The sequence below is a fragment of the Eurosta solidaginis genome, chromosome 3 (assembly GCF_040869045.1).
Source record: "Eurosta solidaginis isolate ZX-2024a chromosome 3, ASM4086904v1, whole genome shotgun sequence".
Lineage (NCBI taxonomy): Eukaryota > Metazoa > Arthropoda > Insecta > Diptera > Tephritidae > Eurosta > Eurosta solidaginis.
The window spans coordinates 98576837-98589781 of record NC_090321.1 but is presented as its reverse complement, the minus strand read 5'-3'; the positions used below and the strand labels follow the sequence as shown (position 1 = coordinate 98589781).

The 12945-nt window shown below is 39.6% G+C and overlaps 1 long non-coding RNA gene and 1 pseudogene across 1 annotated transcript in view; one reads left to right on the top strand and one right to left on the bottom strand.

Annotated features, from left to right (window-relative positions):
- LOC137247287 (protein fuzzy-like) overlaps positions 1 to 12945 on the top strand; it is a 70064-nt pseudogene that overhangs the window by 84 nt on the left and 57035 nt on the right.
- LOC137244200 (uncharacterized) overlaps positions 1 to 12945 on the bottom strand; it is a 79211-nt gene that overhangs the window by 53746 nt on the left and 12520 nt on the right. The gene's annotated exons all lie outside the window — the stretch shown is intronic.

The window sequence follows — 12945 nt, the reverse complement described above, 5'->3', positions numbered from 1 at the left end:
ATTTAGTCGAAATTAGGACTGCATCCACGTATTCAATGCTAACAAATAATTATAAAATAACAAGTTTGAGGACAGTGAAAAATATTATGTAGTATAAAAATGTTCCTTTGGTAGATGCCGCTTTGGAAGTTTGTACAACGCGCATGTTAGATTTTACGGATTGTACATTGTCGGTGGAACATCAACAATTGGGTCAGCGCTTAAACGACTTTAGTGGACTTTGTGGTTCCCTTTTTTTTTTTGTTCTCTCGTTGTTGGTAATAGTGTTGCGGTTGGTACCGAAGGTTGGTGGGATTTGGATCCCATAGACCGGGAATTACTTCTGTTACTATTGAATTCGTCACTTACATTACAAAATGATGTTCCAGTTTATTTGCCGAAACGAGATGCAATGCTAGCATATAGATTTGTACCAATTCCATTGGCTCCAACAAATGTGATATGTGTAATATGTGGAGCAGCTCCAAGTCTTCATGAGTTGCGTGCTATGGCTCATAGCGTATTTTTTAGTTGAAAATCAACTACAGAATGTGGAACGTTGCATGGCTCGGAATTTACCAGAGCATTTTGAAATTGACCAATGTGTTCTGGCTATGATTGTGGCCAACATAAACGTAAAGACATGTGTTTTTTCACGCAATTTAAACCAATCTTCAGGAGGTAAAAGAACATTAGGTGGTGGGCTTTTGCGACTAGATTTACTAAAAAGATTTTTCATCAAACATTACAAAATAATAGGACGCTGAATAGTAGCGAATATCAGGAGGTACAATTAAGATCACGTTATATGGGACCATTGGACCAGTATTGGTGTTTGGAATATCATAAGTGTTATGCACACTATGACCAATTTGGGAATGCAATATTCATATTATTTATGTCCTCAATACCGACGCCTGCGATGAGATTTGTTTAGCAAAGGCTTTTGTATTCCATTTTACAAGATAAAATAATCGATTGGTAAAGTTTTCTATACATTTCCTTTGACGGCAAAGAAATGATTTTTTTCATAGCCTTATAATAAGTTGTGTTGGATATTCATTTAATAGAAACGGCCGCTTAAATAATAGTAAACCTGGCACAACATAAATCATTGCATATTAGTTTATTTAATATTGCAAAATTTTGAACTTGAGCGTACAGAGAACTTGAATGTAGACCTGACCGAGAGTACAATAGCTTACGGTTAGTAGAATTTGTAATCTAAAATATATATCGTCGGTGAAAGTTCCGACCAAATGTTCTTGTTGTTGTATTCTTTGAGTTTTTGAAGTGATTATATCAAATCGCCTCCAAGACTGTCGGCTTACTACCGGGCTATGGGATTATTTCCACTTTTTGTTATTAAGACCCATCTATGGTAGAAAACTTTTATATGTGGTTTGAGCTTTCATAGACGATATAAACCGTATTTATATCAATGAATATGTGCGATGGAAAACCTCATATTTCCTTTTCCATAAATTTAGGTGTCGTGTGCTTCATAATAAAAGACGTGATGCTTAAATGCATCCACAATTCATTGCGGACGTTATGAAACCAGTGAAAACTGATGAAATTATGGATCAGGAAGTACCGAACTTATGAGTTACACATCCAGTCACAGCACGCAACTATCAATCAATGAACAAAAAGAGGGTGAGTTTAGAACTTGAACTGCTACTAATGTAGATGCTCACATAGTCCGATATGTATAAGCATCTAGGTTTGTATTTTAACTTGTTTTATAATTTGTTGCCAGTCCTTCTTTCACAAAAGATTTTGTTTTTGCTAATTTTTCGATTTTTTCATTGGAAAACTCAAAATTTATGAGTAGAAGAAATTCTGTTTTTCTTTTTTTTAACAAAAGGTTTTGGGTGATGGGATGAATTTTCATAAATTCTGTTCGCCGAGTGCCTTTGAACGAGTGCATATGCATTATGTGGCAGATCATGGATCTGCGTTAGGGTTCTGGTGTCCTCGCTCTGGGGAGTGAGTGAATTGGGGTTTGATTTTGGAAATTGAAAATAAGTATTTTGTGGCAGATGGATGATCGGTGTGAGGGCTTTTCTGGTATCCTCGTTATGGGAGAACGAGTGAGTGGGAAGATTTTATTTGAAATTTTTAAAAATTGAATGGGCCGGAGAATGCCCTTGGTTTCGGTGGCAGATACGGATCTGCATTAGGGTTGTTGGTTGGCCTCGTTCCGGGTGAACGAGAGCTGGGGTTGAATTTTCTGAAAGGAGGTATGTGGAGGAACGGACGTATTGTTAGGAGGAACTCGTGGTCCTCCCACAATCGATCTCCGTAGGGAGAAGGATCAGTTTGACCAAAGGTCGTCTGACTTGACCCTTCTCGGTTATGAGGTCGACTACACGTACTCGGTTATCTTCGCCGGGGTGTACGTTGACGACTCTACCTAACCTCCATTCGTTGGGAGATAAGTTGTCCTCTTTGAGGACGCCGAGATCTCCCACTTGTATGTTTCTTTGGGATGCTTCCACTTCACTCGTTTTTGAAGTTCGGATAGATATTCCACCTTCCATCGCTTGCAGAAAGTATGATGGAGGGCTTTGAGTTTCTGCCACCGATTTATCATCGAGGCAGAGCTCTCACTAGCATCTGGTTCTGGCGGAGCCAGTAGGTGGCTGCCCGTTAGGAAATGTCCTGGGGTTAGTGGTTCCAGATCCGTTGGGTCATTCGACCCTGGACTGAGTGGGCGCGAGTTGAGGCACGCCTCAATCCTGCACAAAATGGTTTGGAACTCCTCCATGGTGTACTTATGGGGAGATGCGATCTTTTTGAAGTGGCTTTTGAAGCTCTTCACTCCCGCCTCCCACAAGCCGCCCATATGTGGAGCAGCGGCGGGAATAAAATGCCAGCTTAATGCTTGATGGTTGTACTTTGAGACTGTGTTGTCTCGGCTTTCGGCCAGAAAGGTTTTAAATTCGGATCGTAAAGATCTTGATGCTCCGACAAAGTTTGTACCGTTGTCAGAGTAGATGTTCTTCGGACATCCTCTTCTCGCGATAAAACGCGAGAAGGCTGCGAGAAAGCATGGGGTGCTGAGGTCACTAGTGGCCTCTAAGTGAATGGCCTTAGTGGAGAAACAGACAAAAAGGCATACGTAGCCTTTTGACAGTCGACATCCTCTACCGCGGTAGCTTTTGATGTCGAAAGGCCCCGCAAAGTCTACCCCGGTATTGGTGAAAGCGCGGGTAAAAGTAGTCCGTTCGCAGGGAAGGGTACCCATAAGTTGGGACTGTGCCTGCCTTCGATGAATAATGCAGGTTTTGCAATTGTGGATGACGGCTCTGATCATGGTCTTGACATTCGGTATCCAGTATTGGGTTCGGATGAGGCGGAGCATGAGCTGGTTCTCGCCATGAAGGGAGTCATGATGAGCCATCATAACTATAAGGCGAGACAGCCTACAATTGTACGGCAAGATGATCGGATGACGCTCGTTGTATGGCATGTCTTTTGACGCCCCTAGACGCCCCCCTGTTCTAATAATATCATCTTTGTCGATATATGGGTTGAGTGACGATATTTCACTCTTTCGGTCGATCGGTTCCCTATTTTTCAATTTTAAATATTCTGTCCCGTAAAACTGTTTCTGGCAGACTCGTATTAATGCCTGAGTCGTTGCCTTAATCTCATTGGCTGGCTGAGATTATACACGCTTTTTCGTGGAACGAGGCTTTTATTCTTGGGTGAATTCTTTTATAAAACCTCCTAACATAGGATAGAACCTTCAAAGCCCTGGGTAAATTTGAAAAACGGTCGAGAATATCTACATGATCTACCCTTGTCGTGGCATATGTTTGTGCCCTCTTCTCCTCAACGGGCGTTTTGTATTCGGTCTCTTGTGCTGGCCAGTGAGAATTGTCTTCTTGCAGCCAAGAAGGTCCCTGCCCTGTTGACCAACTATGATGCAAGTAGTCCTCTGCTTCCTAGAATGCTGGATTAGATTCAGAGTCCACGTGAAGCCTGTCCTTGCTACCGACCATATCGATGATCTTAGTGATTCGGTGTGCGACGAAGGTTGACCAGGAACAGGGCGGCTTTCTTATCCATGCGAGTACGATGGTTGAATCTGTCCAGAGGTGAACTTTTGCTGGCCCCAAATGAATGTTTCGGAATATTGATTCCATGATTTCTGCGAGCAGCACGGCGCCGCAAAGTTCTAAACGTGGTAATGGAATGGTTTTCACTGGTGCAAGCCAGCCTAAAGGGTCGAAAACTTTGGCTATAGCGGATAGGACTACGCGTTTGGTGATGTTCTCGCCACTCTCTAAAGCTCCTGCGGTGAAGTAAAACATGTCTGCATTCGCGTTCCATCGTATTCCGAGTGCCTTCACCGAGCTAGTCTCTTCAAACGCTAGGCAGTCCTCGCTGAGCAGATCCGTTTTGGGGATGTCCTGAAGGATTTCCTCACAATTTGATGTCCACTTGCGCAATGGAAAGCCAGCTGAGTGTAATGCTTCGCGAATCTGGTTTCTTGCTCTGATGGTTGACGCTATTGTATGTCCTCCAGATAAAACCTCGTCGACATACATAATTTCTCGTAATATACCCGATGCTATTTTCTACATCATCATCCAATTGTAGAAGTGACCGTATCGCGAGGTAGGGGGCGCAGTTTACACCAAAGGTGACAGTCTTTAGTTCGTAAAGACTGATGGGTTCGTTGGGGGATGTTCGATGGACAATCCGTTGAAATTTGGTGTGATTTTCGTTCACCCAAATTTGCCTATACATCTTTTCGATGTCGCTATTAAAGACGAAGCGATACAGTCGCCAACGTAAAATTAAAATAGGCAAGTCTGCTTGGAGTACTGGACCTGGGTGGAGTATGTCGTATAGACTAATGCCATTTGCTGTCGGACTTGACGCGTTGAAGACGACGCGCACCTTGGTAGTGGTACTTTCTGCCTTTACAACGGCGTGGTGGGGCAGGAAATAATTATCCGAATCGTCGGATGGTACATTATTCTTGATTTTTCTCATATGTCCAAGTTTTTCAGTAATCGTCCCTCATTTCTGAAGAATTGTGAACATGCGCGCTTTAGGGACGGTCCTAATTTAATATTCTCAGGGTAATCCTGCCTGAATGGTAGCGAAACTGTATATCTTCCACTTTCATCACGTTTTGTTGTGTCCTTAAATAATTGTTCACAATACCTTTCTTCTTCATTAAGCATTTTGTTTTTGGGAACATTTTCTACCTCCCAGAAAGCTTTTAATTGGTTGTCCAACGCAACCTCGTTGTAGAATGACATGATGCTCTTCGTTGGACTCGGTGCTTCGATGCGACCGGTTAGTATCCAACCGAACACTGTCTCTTGGGCCAAAAGTGTATTTAGTACATTCTTTTTCAGACCGCTCAGTATAATTTGGGGATATATGTCTCCTCCAAGTATGAGGTCTACGTCTTCGTTGATGTAGAACCTTTTATCTGCCAAAACCAAGTCTGGGAATGCCTGCATAGTCATGGCGTTGATATGGCAGGATGGAAGATTCCCAGTGAGTTTGGCTAGGACTAGAACGGGTGTAGTCAGGCTGAGGCAGGCATCCACTGGTGAACGTAATTCAATTTTGGATGCCTATTTCACCTGAGCTGACACCGCATTTGTGATGCCTGAAACTTGTGCATGCATTTTTCTCGCTGGCAAATTGATTCTGCGTTTCAGTCTTTCAGTTATAAAGGAAAATTCAGACCCTGAATCAATTAATGCCCGTGCGGAGAAGTCGGTACCATTATGGTTTCTAATAGCACGCCTGTGCTGGAATTGGCATGACAGGATTTTACATTCTGGTTCGCAGATTGTCGCGCCTGTGCCGAAGTTGTTGGGATGTTATCCGCATCTTTGAAAGGATTGCGTACAGCCGTGTGCTGAGATGTATCCGCATGCAGGAGCGTGTGGTGACGAGAGTGGCATTTGGAACAGTTGTAGGAACTGGTGCACTTCGTCACGGTGTGTCCTGGGGATAAGCAATTCAGGCAGCCACTTGTGGATTTTATAAATTTAATCCTTTCTACTGGGGTTAACTCGCAGAAGCGTGAACAGTTGCGTAATCTGTGTTCAGGGGATTTACACATTTTACAAATTGATTTTATTGTTTGCTTGGATACTTTCGTTTGAAAAGCACCAAGTCTTTTCGTAGGGGTTTCTGACGATTGTCGCGACGCGTTTGGTTTTTGCACTTTCGAAGTGGTCTGCCCTGTAAAACCAGACACTGTTTCAAGTGTCTGAAACCGATTACACAGGAATTTATCCATATCCTCCCACTTGGATATGTCCATTTTATGGTCTATACTTTGCTCCCAAAGAGCCAGCGTGCTCTCTGGTAACTTGGTTGAGCATAAATAGGTCAGGATTGCATCCCAATTGGAAGTGTCAATTTTGTGGCATTTGAGGGACGAAATACAATTATTTATATCATTTTGCAGCTTTTTTATTGAACTGCCACACTCACTTTCTACCTTTTTTAAGTTGAATAAAATTTGTAGTTATGTGTTAACTAAGATACGTTTGTTTTCGTATCTTTCACATAAGTTTTTCCAGGCCATCTCGAAAGCTTCATTTGTGAGAGGGCATTTTTTTACGATATCTTTTGCTTCGCCCTGCGTTTTGTTATTGAGATGGAATAACTTGTCCACCCCTTTCAAACTAGAATTGTTTATATATATTGCCATGAACAGGTCGCGAAAAGTTGGCCAAGACAGATAATCCCCTTTAAAAACTTCCTTGTCGCAAGCCGGGAGGCGAATTTTATGCCCATGAGGTTCTTGCTCAGGGTTGACGTTCTTTTCATCCTTCTTGTATTTTTCTGCCTCAGCAGATATAGACGCTGAACATCGCACGTAGATTGCGTATGCTGCCTTTTGCTTCTTTCTGATCGCCATAACGTCATCCGCTGACACCTCATCAGATCCCAATAGCGAATCAAACGCAGACTTTACCTTCTTCCACAAGAGCCGCAACTCTTCCTGCTGTATTGCAAGGGTGTGTTTGCTATGGTCGCTCTCTGGAATAAGGCTGTAATCTTTATCAAACTCTGCGATTGACTCTGCTAAACGGATGTAGGTTTCCATTGTTTTTTTTTACGTTTATTAAAGAGAAAATTGCCGATTATAGAAATGGAACGCTTTAGAGTAAAAATACCTGCCCAGCCGTAAATAAACACTATTGAAATTCGAAGTTTATTATTTATATTGTTTATTGCAGACTTTGTCAGAGTAGCGACAACGAAAAGGGTTTACTTTATGGACTTTTTGTCTTGGTAGCGGCAAGCGCAGGTTTATTTTTTCATACTTTTGGTCACAGCAGTACAACAACAAAGGGTTTGTCTTATAGACTTTTGCCTCGGCAATGATAACAGAAAAAGGGGACCACTCGCTACCAACACAGTTTAATGGTTGAATTGTAAAAAAAAGAAAAGTGCGTGCGATATTGTTTTTCGGAATTGAAAATAAGCGGAAAAAAAGTGTACAAAAAGTGTTTTAAGTGACGTGAGCGCCTGCTTAACTAAATTGTACTTAATTCTGTGTCTGTGATTTACAAATCAACAACAACAAAAAATGGTTAAATATCGTGAGGTTGTTTGAAAGTGAGGTTATGTTATCCTCTTCCTTGTTTTGTATCTGGAAAACCTTACCATTGGTGGGGGGATAGACCAGATAATCACAAGGACCGAAATAAATGAAACACAAGTGATTTAAATTTTGAACCAAGGAATTAAACAATTGGCGCTCACAAAAATAAACTTCACTGTGTACACCCATTTTGAACTCAATTCTTCGCGCACAATAGGTGTTTTTCTTTATTTTTAAATAACTAGCACTCGAAAAAAAAATGGCAAGAAATATAAACTTACTTCTTATGTTGTTTTTTGTGGAGAAATTGATTGTGGCTGTGGCAAACCTTTGGCAAATTGTGCTGTGTTTCCGGTGGCTGCTAATATCGTGTATTATATGCTCGCAATGAAAATCGGTGTTTTTTCCTGGCTGCTGGGGCAAATCCTTTGAAAAATTTGGTAGTAGGCAAATGTGCTGTATTGTGGACTGTATATATATAAAGGTGCTTTGAGTTCTTGGTGAGGAGGACCAATGATACGTTTTCTCCCGTCGAAGGCAACAAAGGAAGGTATTGCACGCAAACTATAGTCAGTTGCTAGTGTTTCGATTCCTCCAGCTTTTGCTGCAGCTACCTAGCAAGACTAATTGCCAAAATCGATTCCAATCACAGACATTTTTCACTGTCTTATGTTATTGATGCCGCAATGAAATGAAGTTTTTCAGCGTTGATTACGTGAATCAGTATCATCGCTTTATCCGTTTTTGGTAATGAATTATCGCACTTTTTCGGTTTTTCGAAGTTTTCGATATCGAAAAAGTGGGCGTGGTTATAGTCCGATATTGTTCATTTTAAATAGCGATCTGAGATGAGTGCTCAGGAACCTACATACCAAATTTCATCAAGATACCTCAAAATTTACTCAAGTTATCGTGTTAACGGACAGACGGACGGACATTGCTCAATCAAATTTTTTTTCGATCCTGATGATTTTGATATATGGAAGTCTATATCTATCTCGATTCCTTTATACCTGTACAACCAACCGTTGTCCAATCAAACTGAGTATAAAACAAAGTTTCATCAAAAACGCTATTCAACTGAAAAAATACAAAATGTTTCTGGAGCAATTTCAGGAAAAAATTTTGGCATATTCAGTGATGGAAACGAAATATTACAAACTCCTAAAGACGCATTCACTACCACCAGTGGTCGAGCAAAACAACTTAGAATTTTAATTATTTGCAAAGATTGGCCTCATCGGAAAGTTCAACATCATTTCTGTGCTACAGTTCATATGATAACTGTTGCTAAGAAAATTGCTGAAGAAAAAGGAATTCTGGAAGAAATCCCAAGAGTCATCCGGCATTAGAAAGAGAAGTTATTGATTTAATAACATAATTTTATGAACTCGATGAAAATAGTCGTGCGATGACCGGGAAAAAATTAATAACGAACGCATTCACGTGCAAAAGAGGCTACTGTTGATAAACTTACGCGAACTTCATCAAATGTTTAAGGAAAACCACCCCACGGTTAAGTTTAGTTTTTCAAAATTTGCAACTTTGAGGCCAAAACATTGTGTTCTAGCAGGTTTAAGTGGTACACATTCAGTATGTGTTTGCACTATACATGAGAACGTCAAATTATTAGTCGAAGGACCTAACATCAAACATCTAACTGCTGAGTCTGTGCACCTAATGAAAAGCTACCAAGCCTGTTGACAACGTATGTTATGTCTTAATGCATCAACTATTGTAAACAAGAACAATTTTGGAGGATAGCTTCATTGAAGAAATAACTTACAGACAATGGGTGAACGTCGATAGAAGCACTTCGCAAGTAATGGTATCCCCAGTTGATAAATACTTATAAAAATTGGAGTCCGGTTGAAAAAAAATTAGTGTTGCATTCATATATAGTTAAAAGCCAAAACATGTTTATAAGCAGCAAAAAGGAATCTTTATCAGAAAATGAATGCATCGTTCTCTGTGATTTTTCCGAAAACTATGCATTTGTCGTGGTGCAAAATGCTGCTCAAGGAATTCATTGGAATAACAATCAGGCAACAATTCATTTATTTGCGATTTATTACAGGCATGAAAGCGGCGAAATTCGTATGAAAAGCTTTGTTGTCATTTCGGACTGTTTACATCATAACACAATTGCCGTGCATTTATTTCAAAAATACCTAGTGGAATATGTTAAAAATAACTTTGAAAATATTTCCAAAATTACATATTTTTCTGATGGGTCAAGTGCACAGTATAAAAACCAAAAAGAATTTTGTTAATCTTACCTACCATCAAAAAGATTTCGATTTGAGTGCGGAGTGGCACTTTTTTCCAACTACACGTGGCAAAAATGCATGCGATGGTTCAGGTGGGACCTTGAAAAGATTGGCTGCCAGAGCATGTCTACAGAGAGCGGATAACCCAATTCAAACGCCAAAAGAATTATTAGATTGGGCAATAGCGGCTATCCTAAAATTTCATTTAATTATGTGGAAAACGAGGAATACTACAAAGAATAAAAGAACATTGAAGCTAGATTTAAAAAGGCAGTAGCAGTGAAAGCGACGTTGACTTACTACTGCATGATTCCAGTGGTTGTTTCACTAGCTACCTGTTAAGTGATTAGTAGATTTATTTACAATTACATATATGTATGTATGTTGTAGTTAAATTGACCATGCATGCATACATAATCAGGCGTTGGCTGTATACAATTGTAGCACGTATCTGCTGCAAGTAAATGTAAGCAAGTTGCCGAGGTCAGGTCCGAAATGAGTTAATATCTTTTGAACCACAAAATTGTCCAACTTAAAATAAAAAGTGTTTTTTAGATGAAAGCGTATCGCATATTATATATATTTTTTCGAAAATATTCGTGGGGGAAAACAGTATGTAATAATTATTTAAAAAAATCATTTTTTAGTCATTATTTTGATTTTTATAACTGAATATTTTTTTTAACGCAGTTATTACCTTCAAAATAAAATAAGAATGAATAAGATACGACGATACCAAAGATATAGCATTTTGAATGTGGGCAAGTTTGTTTACCCATCGAATCTGAGCACATGCAGATCTCTGAAAAAAAAAATGTTTCGAGGAAATCCTGATACAGGTATTTGCTTATTTCGTGCGCGCTACTTAAAAAAAAGTTTGAGCCGGATCAAAATTATAATCTCAAAAGTTGTTCGATTTGTAAAATAATAATAAAGGTTAGAGAGGTCTGTCGGCTGGTGACGGGTAATATGACAGAACGCATCCTTCTGGCGTCACATGCCATTCAATTAGGTTTGGTCAGTGATAGCAGATGTAGGAAGTGCGGGCTGAAGGAGGAAACCATCGAGCAGGTTTTGTGCTCGTGTCCAACGTGCCAGGCTAAGACTCCAGTTGTTAGGAGTAATACAGCTGTCAGATCTAGAAGCAGCAAATAAAATACATAGGTCCTAGAAAGCTTCTAGTATTTGCCAAGTGGACAGAGTTATTTTATACCATACGTCCTAGTTTTTGATAAGGGTTTTCAGTTTGGTCGTTAAACGAACTTCTGGTAACACTACGATCTCATTCTATGTGAGGTGCTCATGAACCCGCCAGTTCAATCTAACGCACCTTACAACTTTGTAAATATTTCTTCTTTTGTATTCGTGGATTATCTTTTTCGAATAATTTGGTAGTTTTTGGGAATAAGTTTGGAATCGTTTGGAACGACTTTAGTACTACTCTGTAACCAATCCAGAACTTTTTCGTCATGATCCAGGGATTAGTTATGTTTGCTAGAGATTAGCTCGGGTATTTGCGAGGTTTCAACAGGAATATTTCGGAATTAATTTGCATTTACTTTGGAACTACTTTGAGGACTTTTTCGGAACCATGTCGGGATGATTTTGCGACCATTTTGCTACAATTTCGGGACTGTATGTGAAGCATTATTGGCTTGTTATCAGTAACAACTGAGATTGACGAGTTCTCGATTTTTTTCTTTTTTTTCAGTACGCAACCAATGGTTGATCATTGAAAAGAACTCCAAAAACATTGATGAATATATTGGCACGTAGCAAGCCGCGTCACTCGGGTAAGAATCGCCGACGTAAACAGCGTTACGACACGCGTGCAAATATCGCATTTAATTGGGCTCTCCCTACAAAGTATAGAATCCTGGTTCACTCTACTTAAAGAATTATTTTAAATCAATATTTTTGCGGGAAGATGAATCAGTAACAACGCAACAACATCAAATTCTAAATAGCTGTCATTTATATGGATGTACGTTCTCACAAGCAAGCATTTGATGCCCTAGGAAACTCTTCTTCGAAGGGCAAGTACAATATAATTGAACATGTTTATACTCAGTTGAGCGAAGCTCACAGAGTATATTAACTTTGATTGGATAACGGTTTGTTGTACAGGTATAAAGGAATCGAGATAGATATAGACTTCCATATATCAAAATCATCAGGATTGAAAAAAAAATTTGATTGAGCCATGTCCCACGATAACTTGAGTAAATTTTGAGGTATCTTGATGAAATTTGGTGTGTAGGTTCCTAAGCACTCATCTCAGATCGCTATTTAAAATGAATAATATCGGACTATAACCACGCCCACTTTTTCGATATCGAAAATTTCGAAAAACCGAAAAAGTGCGATAATTCATTACGAAAGACGGATAAAGCGATGAAACTTGGTAGGTGAGTTGAACTCATGACGCAGAATAGAAAATTAGTAAAATTTTGGACAATGGGCGTGGCACCGCCAACTTTTAAAAGAAGGTAATTTAAAAATTTGCAAGCTGTAATTTGGCAGTCGTTGAAGATATCATGATGAAATTTGGCAGAAACGTTACCCCTCCGCCCTTTTTCATTTAATTTGTCTAGGATACTTTTATTGCCATAAGTCGAACAAACATTTACCAATCCTTGTGAAATTAGGTAGGGGCTTAGACTCTGGGACGATAACTTATTTCTTTGAAAAAGGGCGAAATCGGTTGAAGCTAAGCCCAGTTTTTATACACAGTCGGCCGTCTGTCCTTCCGCTCGGCCGTTAACACGATAACTTGAGCAAAAATCTATATATCTTTACTAAACTCAGTTCACGTACTTATCTCAACTCACTTTGTATTGGTATAAAAATGGCCGAAATCCGACTATGACCACGCCCACTTTTTCGATATCGAAAATTACGAAAAATGAAAAGAATGCCATAATTCTATACCAAATACGAAAATAGCGATGAAACGTGGTAATTGGATTGGTTTGTTGAAGCAAAATATAACTTTAGAAAAAAACATTGTAAAATGGGTGTGACACCTATCATATTAAGTTGAATAAAATGAAAAAGTTCTGCAGGGCGAATTAAAAAACCCTTGAAATATTG